This window comes from Lycorma delicatula, chromosome 6 (assembly GCF_047948215.1).
Source record: "Lycorma delicatula isolate Av1 chromosome 6, ASM4794821v1, whole genome shotgun sequence".
NCBI lineage: Eukaryota > Metazoa > Arthropoda > Insecta > Hemiptera > Fulgoridae > Lycorma > Lycorma delicatula.
In genome coordinates this window covers 157,423,880-157,440,840 of record NC_134460.1, presented here as the reverse complement: position 1 = coordinate 157,440,840, position 16,961 = coordinate 157,423,880, and the positions used below count along the sequence as shown (strand labels likewise).

The 16,961-nt window shown below is 31.1% G+C and overlaps 1 protein-coding gene across 5 annotated transcripts in view; it reads left to right on the top strand.

Annotated features, from left to right (window-relative positions):
- RhoGEF64C (Rho guanine nucleotide exchange factor at 64C) overlaps positions 1–16,961 on the top strand; it is a 616,090-nt gene that overhangs the window by 368,336 nt on the left and 230,793 nt on the right. For 2 of the 5 annotated variants that reach the window (XM_075368882.1, XM_075368881.1), the window contains one exon: positions 723–767. The exons of the other annotated variants lie outside the window; for them this stretch is intronic. The gene's annotated coding sequence lies outside the window, so the exon portion shown is untranslated. The remainder of the gene's footprint in view (positions 1–722; positions 768–16,961) is intronic. 5 annotated transcript variants of the gene reach the window in all.

Here is a 16,961-nt window from a genome sequence, read left to right as displayed (position 1 = left end):
CCCCAAACGTATAAACCCGTTTCTTTTTCGTCTTGGGTAATTATGTGTAAAAAAATCATCAACCGAACTGCAGAAAAATAAATAAGTAATAATTGAAACGTGTCGGTTTGACAAAGAGTAATCCGTGAACATCCGTTTAAAAGAAAATGAATACTGAGTGAATTAAAAATCTCTTTCTTTTATAAAAATTGGTTAAAAGTGTTAAAAAATCAAAATTGTAATATGATATAAATAATAGTTTCGTACATAATGAAATAATGTAATTTGTTTACGTTACATTGAATACACAGTCATATGCTTTTTTAAATTAAAAGATATTTTGAATTATTACTAATTTTTAATCTAATTGATTTTCTTAAAACGTGACAGGATTATATGTAAATCTAATAAGTTATAACTCGCTTCAGATGTAACCAAAGATACCGTGACTCAAGGACAAATAATCTACCTGTGTATAAAAAATCTTAATTCCTTCTCCCTCTTACGTCATTTCCACAGGAAATATTATTGTTTATGAGTTAATATTTACAATTATTGAATTAATAAAAAAATATATTCGTTGAAATTAAAAATTCCAAATTTAATGTCCCAAATTTTAATATGTATTTTAAATAAATACCAGCTGCTTTTTTTATGATTTTAATAACGACTATTAGTTATATACTTATTTTTTAATAATTTTAAATAAATAATGTAAGTTTTTAATTTTTTTTTTTTTACAGGTAACTATTTTTGTTCGTGGTAGTGAAAGGATTTGACAAAAATTTGTAAGTTTATTAATTTTTTTTTTTCTTAATTTATATAGGTTAACGTTATAAAAAATAAATCCTTATAAATTTATAATACATTGAACCATTTTATCGCTCAGTATATCCATTACTTGAACAATATCAAATGAAAAGTTTGCGTAAAGTATCATCGCAGACAGGAATATCGTACGGGAGTACAGAAAAGGTGACAAAGAAATTAGATCTACATGCAAGCCGATTACATTACGTAAAGGAACTGAAGTCCCTAGACGCTGTTAAAAGAATAAGATATTTCCACTGGTTTATCAATAAGATGGAAAATATTGGGATTGGCGTACTGGATAATATGTTTTTTTTTTTTAGTGATGAGGCGTATTTTCACCTTAGCGATTACATCAGTAGTAATAAAAACAGATATTGTTTAACACAAAATCCACACATGAATCACCGTTGCACTCGCAGAAGGTAAAGATTTGGTATACGATTTTCCGATGATGAATACCGGGCCTAATTTTTTTTTTTTACGAAACCCTTTACAGTCCAGAATACCGGGATATAATTATGCAATTTGTAAACCTTCTCCTGCCTGATGATTTATACCTGCTACAAGACTGAGAAACTTGCCGTATATCCAAAAATATCACGAAATGTTTGGTGATCGCATTATTTAAAAAAATCTGTGGCCCCCTCGCCACCAGACTTCTTTCTCTGGGATTGTTTGTTAGGACGTATATATCGAGCAAATTCACGTAGTCTACAAGACTTGAATCAAGCCATTACTCCAGAGATTAGCCCTGATATCCTACGAAGGGTGCAACAAAAAAAAAAACGGTGCGGAGGGTTAGGACCTGCCTTCAGGAAAACGGTGGACATATCCAACACTTGCTGTGAGACATTACATGTTACTCATAACTACATTCTACGTTTCAAATCAAATATGAGTCTCTGTATTATATAGTCCATAATGGAATTATAGTTTATAGTATTATATATAGTAGTATAGTGTATGGTATTATAGTAGTATAGTGTTAAAATGATCCCACTGTATTATCAGGTATATGTGATATAAGAGCAGAATCTAAATCTGATACCCTTAAGAGGTGATGAAATGTATTACTTTCACGTGAAACATTTATTGTCTTTTAAGTGACCTGGCGTAGGTTTTAAAATATAGCAAAGTTTCTTTAAAACGAAAATTTTTTTTTACAATTTTACATTCCTTTACGTGTTTTATGTAATTTTTACTTCCTTGCACGAAGTAATGGAAGTAATGTGATCGCGAAAAATTTCGGTTTTCAAATTTTAACGAAAATATCTATTTTGACCATCTCTGAATCCATTTTGATTACTTTCGGCGTGACGTTTGTACGTACGTATATCTCGTATAACTCAAAAACGATTAGCCTAGTATGTTGACATTTTGGATCTAGGACTGTTGTAACATTAAATTGTGCACTTCCACTTTTGATTGCAGTCGAGTGAACCAAAAGTGTCAAAAAGCCCAAAATCCAAAAAAATTGAATTTTGGTTTTTTTTTAACTGTAGTAATAAGCCCTCATCGAGAGCTTTTCAGCGATATATCAAAAGTAGTACGTATTTTATTGTTTCCAGGGTTATAGGCCAGTAAAATTTTAATTAATTAAATATTTGGATCTTACAAGGGGAAAGCACGTCGGTTCGAATTCGACTCCATATACTTTTTTAACTTAATTTTTTATTTTAAATATATTGATTTATTAATAATTATTAACCTCTGATTGTAAAAAAACTTTTACAATAAATAATAATTCAATAATAACAAATAAAAAATAAATAAATCAGAAGTTATTAGTGAAGTAAAATTTTATGTATTTTTCATTTTAATACAACAATTATTACAGAGGTTAATAATTATTAATAAATGAATATATTTCAATTGCAAAAAAAAAAGTTAAAAAATATTTGTATATGAAGTCGGATTCGAACAGAAGTGTGCATGTTTACGTATCCGACACGTTCTCACTTACACCACATAAACTAATTGAGCGTTATGAAACAAAATTAATTTATAAACTAAAATAAGATGCTGATACGGACACCCAAAAAAATGTGATGCATGTAGTGTCCACCACAATGCAATTATGTAACCGTCCACTTTATTAAAGTATTGGAGGATCGTATCTCGCTTTTAAATGAAATAAGTTTAAATGAAGTGCAGAAAAAAATGTTTACATGTAATTTAATAGTCAATTAGGTAATTGCCTATTAGGCAATAGGTAATTTAATAGGAAGTCATGTAGTGTCTACATCAAATTTTTTTGATTATACTGAAATTTTATTAATATTAATAAGCTAAAATCGGTTCTCTATGTTTTGAGGCATCAGTAAGGATCGGTTCTTCCACTTTGTTATCTATATCGAATAGATAATACCAATTGTATTTACATATGAAATTGTTAGTTTAATGTGATGAAATGGTGTTCAGATTAAAATTCGTCTTTTCGTATGGAAAACGCGTCCTAAAAATGTCAGTATGACCTCATTTTACCGGGGTACTTGAAATCCTAGCCAAATATTTCACTAGCCGTAACTAACAAACCAAGCATTTTAGGATATATGTTTACATGAAATTTTCCATTATTTTTATGAGTAATATAGGTTGTTAAAGTCCTGGGAGAACCCCTGATATATCCTGAATTAGTGTTCTTTGTGTAAGAGGTAAGTTTAGGTAGATTTAATAAGAAAGCTACCTATGGTAATAAGTACCGTGATTCGACTTCCGGAAAATTTCCACAAATCTTCGCGTTTCAAATCCCCCAGACCCAAAAACAACCGTCAGTTCAAAAGAATGTATATATATATATATATATATATATATATATATATATATATATATACTTTATTATTGACCCCATAACTGCCGTAAAAATCTGCCAGTCACTTTCAAATTGATACATAAAATATAGACACAAAAGTTTGGTCAGATTTCTTAATGGAAAAAATCCGACCATCGGAGTGGAAATGGTGGGGGGTGGGGGTGGCTTTTTCGGCAAAACAAAATATCACTATAACTTTCTTATTATGTAAAATATCCAATTTGTTTAAAGTTCCTACTATTCTTTAGATAAGGACCTTAAACTTATCTAAGTAAATTTTGTTATATCCCCAACCATTGGCGCACGGGAAGGAAAAAATGGGGTTTAAAAGATAAAAAAAAATCATACCTTCCTTAATAGGCACAGTATCGAATCGGTTTAAAGTGGTCGTTAGTCCTCTAAACACTACCTAAAACACTTTTGTCTGAAATAATTTTTGATATGACCAACCCTTGCGTGAAGGGATGACCAAAATGTTGCTGGAATTGTAAGAAGACGGGGCTTGTCGTATGCTAAACATATGAAACTATTTTTCAAATGCAACCATTGTCGTATCGAGTAAATTTGAAGTTTTTCTTAACTTTAAGGTGGAAATCTTTTTTTTCTCCTACATAGCAACGGTGAAATCTACTTCCGGCTTCGGACGTTCCGAACGAGAGTTTTGATTTTCTTCCAAGAAACCGATATAATTTTTTAATGTTTTCATTGAATTTTTCGTATTTATTTTGAATTTGCTTTTTCCAGTTGAGGCGCTACATAATGTAATCCAAATATTTTGCAGTTTCTGTATATAAAATTTGTGTGTTACGGTATCGGTTTTCTGACACGAATGAATTAACTTGTGAAATGCGATAGGTAAATTGTGTTATTATACGAAATACTTATAATTTCCAAACAGTAACAACGACCACGCCGTAAGATGTGTGCAACGGAACCGCACAAAAGCAAGAGCGCTTAAAATATTCGAAATTAAAGAGCAAAATTTTATTTTAAAGAGAGAAAAGGAATCGTGTATATTTCTCGTTGAATTCTTCTCCATCCAAACTGTGACCGTCAGTTCACGCACGCCTAGTCCTCTGTTTCTTACTTTCACCTAATCCCTGTCCTATAGCGATCTAATTTACCTGTTATCATCCGATGCGAATTCATCAAACTTTTACTTGACAAAATAGAGTAATTATCGATATAATTATGAAGTATGAGTGAACAGGTAGAAGGATAAGAATGGGAGGGCGGTATTACGTTATGACATTGCGGAATTCTTTTTGAGGTAGTCAGCTGGTGAAGTTAATCGGAGCGTTCAATCGGATTTGTTCTTTAATATCGTTCATTCTAATGCTTTTCTCTCAATCGTCGTTTTACTCATCGTGTTTCGTATATTTATTTTATCTACTGTACATATAAATTGGATTTATCAAGTAAGAAATACAGGTTATCATAAAAGAATGGTGCGGTTTTGAACACGGTTTAAATTAAAACAGAATTACTTACAGTTTATATTTTTTATTTTTCAAATCTGTCGTCTCAAACATTTTTTTACATAATTAATAAATTTCAATATGTGCGCTCTTAGTCGCTCGACAAATGTCCAAACGATACTCAACTTCTCTCCAAACATTAGTTAACATTTCTTCGTTAACGGTTGTGATTGCTTCATTAATCCTGTTTTTTAAGCGGTTTAGGTCGCGAATTTTTTGTGTATAAACAACGCTTTTGAAGTACCCCCACAAGAAAAAATCGTAAGGTGTCACGTCTGGACTTCTTGGAGGCCAAAGTACGGGTCGTTGCCGGCCTATCTATCGATCTCCAAATTTTTCGTTCAAAGCGTCCGTGACCGACGCATTGAAGTGCGGGGGAGCACCATCTTGTTAGAAATGAAGTCGATGAATGTTTTCGAGTTAATCCGGCTGAGGAAAGCGATAATCGGTTAATAGGTCAAGATACATAACTCCATTAATTGTTTTTTCAGCGAAGAAGAAAGGCCCTATTACACGATATTTCATCACACCACACCAAACATTAACTTTAGGCGAATCGCGTTGTTTCTCGATAATTGCGTGTGGGTTTTCAGAGCCCCATATTCGTGAATTGTGTCTGTTAACGCATCCATTTACATGGAATGTAGCTTCGTATGTAAAAATAATATCGTCTAAAAATGATTCGTTTTCACTTATTCTGTCCAACATTTCAACAGTGAAATTGTTTTACACCATCATCGGGTTTCAATTCCTGCAGTATCTGGATTTTATAAGCGTATAATTTCAGTTTTTTATGTAAAACTTTCGGAAGACCTAATTCGACGCTTGGACGGGAGATGGACTTCCCAGGACTTCTCATTGCCGATTGTCTAATTAGTTCAACCGTTTCGTCTGGTACACTTGGTCTGCCGGTGGATTTCTGTTTCTTAACCGATCCGGTTTCTTCGAATCGTTTGAACCGACGTGTTATGTTATTTTTGTGTGGCGGATCTCTTCCGAATTCACGTCGAAACGCACGTTGAACTAAAATTACGGATTTTAATTCGGCCATCAGTAAAACACGCTTTGCTTTGTCTTTATCCGAGAACATAGTAACTCGCTAAACTCACCGCAACAACAATACAAGAACTGACGTTGTGGTTACAACTGCTGATAAACAATCTTTTGGGTTGGAGGCTTTCAGGGATACCAATATAACATCTAGAAATTTCCCTACAATGTTCCTATGAATTACTGAAACCGCACCATTCTTTTATGATAACCCTGTATATTAGTATTACAAATACTGTAAAGTAATAGTACTGATATCGGTGGTAGTGGCGATGGCAATGGCGTTGATGGCAGTATTAATATTATTCTAGTATTCTACCCTAGTAGAATATTAGAATACTACGCTTCTAGTTGTATTAGTATTCTACCCAGTATATTCCTTATGGATTCATAGTTACTAGTACAATTTGTTTTTTCTAATTTCCCATTTAGATAGCGTTATAACAGATCTATAACTCTAAAAGGGAAAGTATTGTAATCGGTCCAATGTGGGCATAAACGGTTTCCTCCGGATCTTGACGTTTTAACTTCTAAGGAACCCAAAAAACCAGATTGAAATTTTCCGGATGTAATGTTCGTATGTACGTGTATTTATTCCACATCAGCCTCTAAATCACCGTGTATCTCCATAACTACTGGACCGATTTTGACCAAACTCGATGAAATTACTTCTACATATGGAACATTGATGCCATTAAATTTTCAACTTAAAAGGTCAAGAAGATGAGGCTGTCGAGCAAAGTCACCCTCAAAATCTTCAGATTTCGCATAGTTAAGGTCATATTTTTCTTAGGCACATTTGTAAAAGATTAAAATTAACAAAATATTGTAAATCGCACTCCTACCCCAAAAAAATATGCTTTTGTAGTCGTGTCCCATGTTGTGACGTCACATGTGAGCGGTAGAATTAAAGAAATGAATTATATTTAAAGGTAAAAAAGTAACTAGTTCTAGCCGAGTCTGGATGTCGATCGACCGGTGACTCTGTACCTGGTGTGTTAATCCTCGCGGCTTCACCGGTCTACCGACCGTACAAGCGAAATTTTTTCTATGCAAGTTGTGAAATTACATTAGTTTAGTTGGTGCCGACCGTCACCGCCACACCCGCGCGAATTAAATACGGTATGCGCTCGCGCTTTAGTTAGACTCATTGAATTAAACGAATAATTATTATATTTGACTAAAATTATAAATATTTTAAATAAAATTGCTATTAATTTAGGTGGCAGCTGATATTTTCTATTTGTTGTTTTTCCTCATATTCTACAGATAATAATACCTTATTAAAGGCGTAATAACAGAGATAGAGTGGGATTAATAAATTTAGTCGGTAAAAAAGAGAGGGAATGAGAGAGTGTCTATTTCTTTTTGTGTATTTGGGAAATAAGACGTGATAATAAATTCAATAATACATGTATCGTTGATGACCGAACGGTTACAGTATATTTTGATTAAATTTCTACTCGTTTGAAGGAAAAAAGTTTATCAAACATAAAATACACTATTACGAATTCTATTTTTAAATATGACAAGGTTTTATTATAATATTACAACGCTGTATAATATCTATTCCGTGGATATTCTTTAGATTATGTATCACATAGGATTATCTATACTAAACTAAAATTCTTGCGTCATACTTTAAAAATTATAGGGCGGTTCTTTTTATCTTGAATTTCTTATTTGTTTTTATTATTATTACTTATTACTTCTTATAAGTGCTTAAAATTGCTTAAAAATTTCAATCAACTTAATTAAATCAATTTTTTTTATGTATTTTAATTTAAGCTATCGCATAAAGTATGATTTAAGTTTAGCTTAGTGGTAGAACAAGAATCGAACCGTTAAAAGTAATTTAAATATTTGATCTGTAAAATAGAATTGTATTAAAATACCGGTCGGTAGAGGTTATTGTGATTCTTTGTACCAGGTAACAACTAGGCTTATCTAATCTGTGCGCAGAATTATAATCTGATGTTTAACAGTATATTTGTCAATCCTCTCACAGACTGTTAAAAGCCTATAATAATCGCATTAACTGTACGTTCTCAACGACTAGAATATTATGACTTAGACAAGAATTATTCTTTATGACGTAGAAACCGGTTAAAAAATGAACGAATGAAATTTTGCCGTCGAACGTGTTGAAAATTGGTACAAATTTTTCAAGAATTCCCTGTTTTACAGATGGTTTTTGAGAAATTTTTTTACAGTTCTAGTAGAGATTTTCTTAAAGAAGAAATAAATTATATTTTACACCCCCCCCCACACACCCACCCCCACGCGCGCGCGCGCGCGCGCGCGCGCACACACACACATACATACACAGACACACACAAGTTTCTGGAAATTCAAATAATTGAACATACAGACCGCCGTGCCAATTAATCTCAAACAATAATAAAGCAATAACCAAACACAGTAGAATTAAAACTTTAATTAAAACCAAAAGTCGACTTTTGTGGGATTCCGCATTATTACTCTGTATGTAATTCTATATTTCATCAAAAAATAAAAATTTTAAAAATAAAAAAGGAACATTTTAAAAACTTGTTCAAGTTTTGTGGTTGTAAGGGTTTTATGTTTTCTACATTTTTTTAATTTTTATTTCCTTTTATTTATTTATTTTTTTTTGATGTAATATAGAATTAGGTACCGATTGATGATTGACTTTTGGTATTATTTAAAGTTTTTCTGTTATTGTGTTTGGTAGTTGCTTGATTATTTGATGGTTGGTGTGTGTTTGATATATTTTAAGACACTTTTTCTTATACCTTAAATAAAATACAAATCTTCTTTAAATCATCATAAAAAGTTTATCCAATTTTATTTACTGTTTTCTCAGACGATTATTTGACCCTAAAAATAATTTTTTTTTTTTTTTTTTTTTTAATTATAAAAATTAGTTTTATTATATTTACTATAATTGATTGTAGCGGATAATAAAAAAAAAGACAACTGCCGATACATTATCATATAGAAGATGGCCAACATTAAGTATAACCGTTATACTGTAATATTAATTAATATTATAACTGAAAATATTTTAGAACGTCTATAACGTTTGGAGACAATGTTGCCCGTTCTTGCTCCTCAGAACTGATGACAGTCGATGATACATTTTTTTGTCTTCAGTCATTTGACTGGTTTGATGCAGCTTTCCAACATTCCGTATGTAGTGCCAGTCGTTTCATTTCGGTATACCCCTTACATCCTATATCCCTAACGATTTGTTGTACATATTCCAAACGTTGCCTGCCTTCACAGTTTTTCCATCTACCTGTACCTCCAATATTAAACGGCTATTCCAGGATGCCTTAATATGTAGCCTATACGTCTGTCTCTTCTTTTAATTATATTTTTCCAAATGCTTCTTTCTTCAACGATTTGCCACAGCACCTCTTCATTTGTCATTTTATGCACCCGTTTGATTTTTAACATTCTCCTATAGTACCACATATCAAAAGCTTCTAATATTTTCTTCTCAGGTACTCCGATCGTCCAAGTTTCACTTACATATAAAGCTACGCTCCAAATATATACTTTAAAACATCTTTTCCTGATATTTAAATTAATTTTTGATGTAAAAAAAAATTATATTCTGACTGAAGGCTCGTTTGGCCTGAGCTATTCGGCATTTTATATCGCTCCTGCTTCGTCCATCTTTTTTGTAATTCTACTTTCCAAATAACAAAATTCTTCTACCTCCATAATATTTTATCTTCCTATTTTTATATTCAATGGTCCATGTATATTATTTCTACTACATTTCATTACTTTCGTTTTGTTTTTGTTTATTTTTATGCGGTAGCCTTTGCGTAGGCCTTCATCCGTGTCATTAATTGTTTCTTCTAAATCCTTTTTATTCTAGGCTAGAATTACTATATCATCAGCAAATCGTAGCATCTTTATCTTTTCACCTTGTACTGTTACTCCGAATCTAAATTGTTCTTTAACATCATTGACTGCTAGTTCCATGTAAAGATTAAAAAGTAACGGAGACAGGGAACATCCTTGTCGGACTCCCTTTCTTATTACGGCTTCTTTCTTATGTTCTTCAATTGTTACTGTTGCTGTTTGGTTATTGTACATGTTAGCAATTGTTCTTCTATCTCTGTATTTGAACCCTAATTTTTTTAAAATGCTGAACATTTTATTCCAGTCTACGTTATCGAATGCCTTTTCTAGGTCTATAAACGCCAAGTATGTTGGTTTGTTTTTCTTATTTCACTAATTACTTGTAATTTTTTCATGCGTTTTTATTGTTGTTATTGAATTTCTATTTACTGTAAAATTTTTTTTTAATAATTTTTAATAAATATTATATTTATTATTAATAAATAAATAATATATTTAAATTTAAAAAAAAGGAAATGAAGTCGGATCGAACCGATGTGTCTTCCCCTTGTAAATTAATATTTCATTAATTAAAATTTTATTTGGCTATAACTCTGGAAAAACTCTCCAAAATTTTTTGGATTCTGTAATTTTTGGTCAAGTTGATTGCAATTAAAAGGGGAGGTGCACAACTAGATGTTACAACAGTCGTAAATCCAAGATTTCAATATCGTACGGCTAATCGTTTACGAGTTATGCGAGATAGATACGTACGTACAGACGTCACTCTGAAACTAGTGAAAATGGATTCAAGGTTGGCCAAAATGGATATTTCCGTCAAAATCTGGAAAATGAAATTTTTTACGATTACAGCATTCGTACAAGGAATTTTTAAAATATAAATAAATAAATGTTACCTTTTATATGTTAACTGTAATTTACATATTAACTGATATTTATTTTTATTAAATAAATAAATACTAACATTTATTTATTTATTCTGAATTATTTTTACAAATGTAAATGTTAAGACTAGTATAAATACAGATTAATTGAAAATTAGTTTGCCTCCTTATCGTTATTTCGTAACTTCAGAGGAATTATCCAATTATTTAATATTTTTCTTACGTTTATATTTTTTCCACAAATTTTTACTTCGTTTTCTTTGAGACTTTTAGTAATTTCACTTAACTTAATTTTTAACATTAGATATTTTCTAATCATAATTTGATATAAGAGATTTTGTAATTAATCAACTCATTAAAATGTAATAAAAAACAATTCATTTACTGATACTAATTAAAAAAAAGCTCACAACATAGTTGTTTCTGATGTACGGCTTATACACACACAGCTTAATTTAAAATATTTATCATTTTATTTAAATATAATATTTTTTCGTTTATTTAATTCAACGATTCTAACTAAAGCGCTTGCGTATACCGTATTTAATTCGAGCGGATGTGGCGGTACAAGCGGCGACGGTCGGCACTAACTAAACTAATGAAATTTCACAACTTACATACAACAACTTTTACTTGTACAGTCATTATACTGGTGTAGCCGCGAGGCTTAACGCACTAGTCAACCGGGCAATCGAGTTCGAGACCCGGCCAGACCTAGTGACTTTTTTACGCTTTAAATATTATTAATTTATTTAATTCTATCGCTCACCTGTGACGTTACAACATAGTATATGACTAAAACAATTTTTTTGGGAGGGGTTGCGATTTTGTAAAAAATGTTTTTTTTTGTAATATCTTTATTTTTTTGTTGTTTCTGCAGTTTAACATTAAACTGCAGATACAACAAAAGAAAATCTCTTACAGTTTTATTAAAAAAAAAAAATATTAACGTTTCGTAAACCCACTGGGTTAGTCTAGTGGTAAACTCATCGTTATAAATCAGCTTATTTTGAAATCGAAGTTTACAGGTAAAAATCCTAATAAAGATTACTTTTATTCGGTTATGATTACTTAATCGTATTGGGTTTCAATTAACTACACGTCTCAGGAATGGTCTGCCTGATTTTTTTCAAGACTATACATTTACCGGTACAGGTACATTACATTTGATAAGTCGCTAATGACTTTTATTGTTTATGCGACTATAAATAAAAGTATTAAAAAAAAATAATAATAATTTTTTTTTTAATAAATTGAAACTGGGATTTAGTTACGATGAATAAATAAAATTATTCACCTTGTTAAAACATAAACAGACTATAAAAATTGCAATCATAAAATTAAAATTTTATATTGCTTAGTACAGTTGAAAAAAGTCACGCATTTTACACATTCCAACAAGGAATAAACTTTTAATATCTATTTTTATAATTGGAATTTATAATCAGATTTATAAAAATAAACAAAAACAACATAAATTATATTTACCTGTTTTAATCTTACCAAAGAGGATTTCTAACCATTTTAAAATGGATGCTTTTAAGAACAACGAAGGAGCTATATAGAAATACCGCAAATATCTCATAGTAAGTACAAACTTAAATTTACTTGTACTACATGCAGCATTTCACGTAAATGGCATTTTGTACCAAGTACACCAATCTAATTAGTAATTTGCTTTTTTCTTTCTTCTAAGAATATCTTTACCTGATTATTTTAGATTTAAATTATCAGAGCTTAATTTTATTTTCATCATTACCAGATTTGTGTAATATTTATGAAAATGGGGAATTTCCATCAGACTTCAAAAAAAGTGTTATAGTTATGATACCAAAGAAAGCAGGGGCAGATAAATGTGAAGAATACAGAACAATTAGTTTAACTAGTCATGCATCAAAAATCTTAACTAGAATTCTATACAGAAGAATTGAGAGGAGAGTGGAAGAAGTGTTAGGAGAAGACCAATTTGGTTTCAGGAAAAGTATAGGGACAAGGGAAGCAATTTTAGGCCTCAGATTAATAGTAGAAGGAAGATTAAAGAAAAACAAACCAACATACTTGGCGTTTATAGACCTAGAAAAGGCTTTCGATAACGTAGACTGGAATAAAATGTTCAGCATTTTAAAAAAATTAGGGTTCAAATACAGAGATAGAAGAACAATTGCTAACATGTACAGGAACCAAACAGCAACAATAACAATTGAAGAACATAAGAAAGAAGCCCTAATAAGAAAGGGAGTCCGACAAGGATGTTCCCTATCGCCGTTACTTTTTAATCTTTACATGGAACTAGCAGTTAATGATGTTAAAGAACAATTTAGATTCGGAGTAACAGTACAAGGTGAAAAGATAAAGATACTACGATTTGCTGATGATATAGTAATTCTAGCCGAGAGTACAAAGGATTTAGAAGAAACAATGAACGGCATAGATGAAGTCCTACGCAAAAACTATCGCATGAAAATAAACAAGAACAAAACAAAAGTAATGAAATGTAGTAGAAATAACAAAGATGGACCGCTGAATGTGAAAATAGGAGGAGAAAAGATTATGGAGGTAGAAGAATTTTGTTATTTGGGAAGTAAAATTACTAAAGATGGACGAAGCAGGAGCGATATAAAATGCCGAATAGCACAAGCTAAACGAGCCTTCAGTAAGAAATATAATCTGTTTACATCAAAAATGAATTTAAATGTCAGGAAAAGATTTTTGAAAGTGTATGTTTGGAGTGTCGCTTTATATGGAAGTGAAACTTGGACGATCGGAGTATCTGAGAAGAAAAGATTAGAAGTTTTTGAAATGCGGTGCTATAGGAGAAAGTTAAAAATCAGATGGGTGGATAAAGTGACAAATGAAGAGGTATTGCGGCAAATAGATGAAGAAAGAAGCATTTGGAAAAATATAGTTAAAAGAAGAGACAGACTTATAGGCCACATACTAAGGCATCCTGGAATAGTCGCTTTAATATTGGAAGGACAGGTAGAAGGGAAAAATTGTGTAGGCAGGCCACGTTTGGAGTATGTAAAACAAATTGTTGGGGATGTAGGATGTAGAGGGTATACTGAAATGAAACGACTAGCACTAGATAGGGAATCTTGGAGAGCTGCATCAAACCAGTCAAATGACTGAAGACAAAAAAAAAAAATATGTGAATATATATGTCAACAATATATGAACAAACATACATGTATATTCACGCTGCTCAAATTCATATACAAAGCTATCAACAAAAAACCAACAATGTTTTTTTTAAATTATAGACCCCGCACCTAAAATATAGAAAGGTTCGTTGAAAATTTTCTTTTTCTTAATTTAGTCTTTATTAAAGGGGGCGCTGTTAGATTTAGGGAACACTTTGCTTAAGAAAATTTGTTTAGTTTAACCTAGATATGAATATTTTTAGAAAAATTTATTAATCATCTCAAAAATATATATATATATTTTTTTTTCTGGCTCCTTTTAATTTTTATTATTAACAGCCGGGAAAGTCATGCAATACTTTACCGCCTTTTTTTATATCTCATCAACGACACACCAAAACGTGTTTATGCGAAAAAGATAGATATGTTATTAAGATAAATAATTAACACAACAGATAGATATTAAAAATTAAAAAAACGAGTTCCAAAAAAAAAAAAATTCCTTTCGGCACGCCGGAAGGCAGAGGTAGATTTCACCTCTGCTAAGTAGGAGATAAAAAAGATTTCCACTTTAAAGTTAAGAAAAACTTCAAATTTACTCAATACAACAATGGTTGCATGTGAAAAAGTTTCACATATTTAGCATACGACAAGCTCCATCTTACAATTCTAGTAATATTTTGGTCATCCGTTGCCATAAGGGCTGGTGGTCATATCAAAATTTGTTTCAGACAAAAGTTTTAGGTAACGTTTAGAGGACTAACGACCACTTTAAACCGATTCGATGCTATGCCTATTAAGGGAAGTATATTTTTTCGTCTTCGAAGTCCAATTTTTTCCACCCCCTGGGCCAATCGTTGGTGAAATCAAAAAACTTTACTTAAATTTTTTTAGGCCCTTATCCAAAGAATCGTAGGAACTTTAAATGAATTCGATATTTTACTTAATACGAAAGTTAAAGTGATATTTTATTTTTTCGAAAAAGCCATCCCATTTTCATTCCTATGGTCTGATTTTGGTCGTTTTTACGAACTCGAGTTATTTTTAAACAATAATTTGAAAGTGATTGGTGCAAAATTACGGCAGTTGTCGTGTCCATAAGAAAGTGAAATATATATGTAATGTATATATAAACTTTTGAGCTGACGGTTGTTTTGGGATCTGGGGGATGTGAAACGCGAAGATATGTCGAAATTTTCCGGAAGTCGAATCATGATACCCATTACAACAGGTTGCTTTCTTATGAAATCGACCTAAAAACACTGCTGACAAACATTGCTCTTTTATAGTATAATTAAAGATCATGCGAATGACAATTTTGTATGCAGTATGATTTTTATTCCAAACTTTTTAAATTTATATAAACATTTTATATATATATATATATATATATATATATATATATATATATATATATATATATAGAGAGAGAGAGAGAGAGAGAGAGAGCCTATTTCATTCCTGGTATCGTAAGGATTCCAACGCGGGGTTATACATCTAGATCGATGCAGCCGTTAAGCTGCTACGATGGAACGAACATACATATATACAACCTGTAATTATCTCGAGTAATTTTCGGTACTATATAATAAAACCTCTCCACTTCCCGACCTCTGTGGAGTATTAGCACCTACGCCTTTCATCCAGAAGATCAAATTCGAATCTCGATCGTCTTGGTTTTTTTCCCACATTCTAAAAATATTTTATTAAAAATTTATTAATTTTATTTATTTAATTTTATTAGTAAAAGAAAGGGATTATTAGTTAATATTTAGCAATAAAGAACATGCTTTCATGATCGAACATACTGCCCGTAAAAAAATCATAAGGTTTTTTTTTTTCTTAAATGTTTATAAACAATAAGTAAGAAGAAGCAACACCAACAAATAAGAGGAAAAATAAAATACATCCTTAGATAATTAAACACACTACCAATCAAAAAATCATAAGATGTTTTTCTTAAATGTTTATAAACAATAACAACAATATGTTGTTATTGTTTATTAACAATAATAATAATTATAAAATAATAAATTTTACTACCATAATTCATTCATTCAACATCGTCGCAGATCTTAAAACACAACATTTTTCGATACAATCGATACTGAACTGTTGTGACTTTTTAGTTACAATTGAACATTCATATGCTTTTGTTATAATATAGTATGTTATAATATATTACATTATAACGTATATAATATTTATATAGCCTAAGACGCTCTCTGTAACGTAAGGATTCCAAACCGGGGTCATTCATCTAAATCGGTTCAGCCGTTGAACTGTTAAGGTCGTACAAACATACATACATACATAAGTACACCCTAAATACATTACACTCCTTTATGGCCAGTCGTGTAAATATTAAAATTCGTTAATTTTTTAATATTTTAAAAACTTTAAATACTTAAAGGTTTTTTTTTAGATATTCTGGATTTTAAAAGTTATAATCTTATAGATTTATAAAGACCTTTTTATAGACCTAGAAAAGGCATTCGATAACGTAGACTGGAATAAAATGTTCAGCATTTAAAAAAAATTAGGGTTCAAATACAGAGATAGAAGAACAATTGCTAACATGTACAGGAACCAAACAGCAACAATAACAATTGAAGAACATAAGAAAGAAGCCCTAATAAGAAAGGGAGTCCGACAAGGATGTTCCCTGTCTCCGTTACTTTTTAATCTTTACATGGAACTAGCAGTCAATGATGTTAAAGAACAATTTAGATTCGGAGTAACAGTACAAGGCGAAAAGTTAAGATGCTACGATTTGCTGATGATATAGTAATTCTAGCCGAGAATAAAAAGGATTTAGAAGAAACAATGAACGGCATAGATGGAGTCCTACGCAAGAACTATCGCGTGAAAATAAACAAGAACAAAACAAAAGTAATCTATCTAGTAGCACTAGATAGGGAATCTTGGAGAGCTGCATCAAACCAGT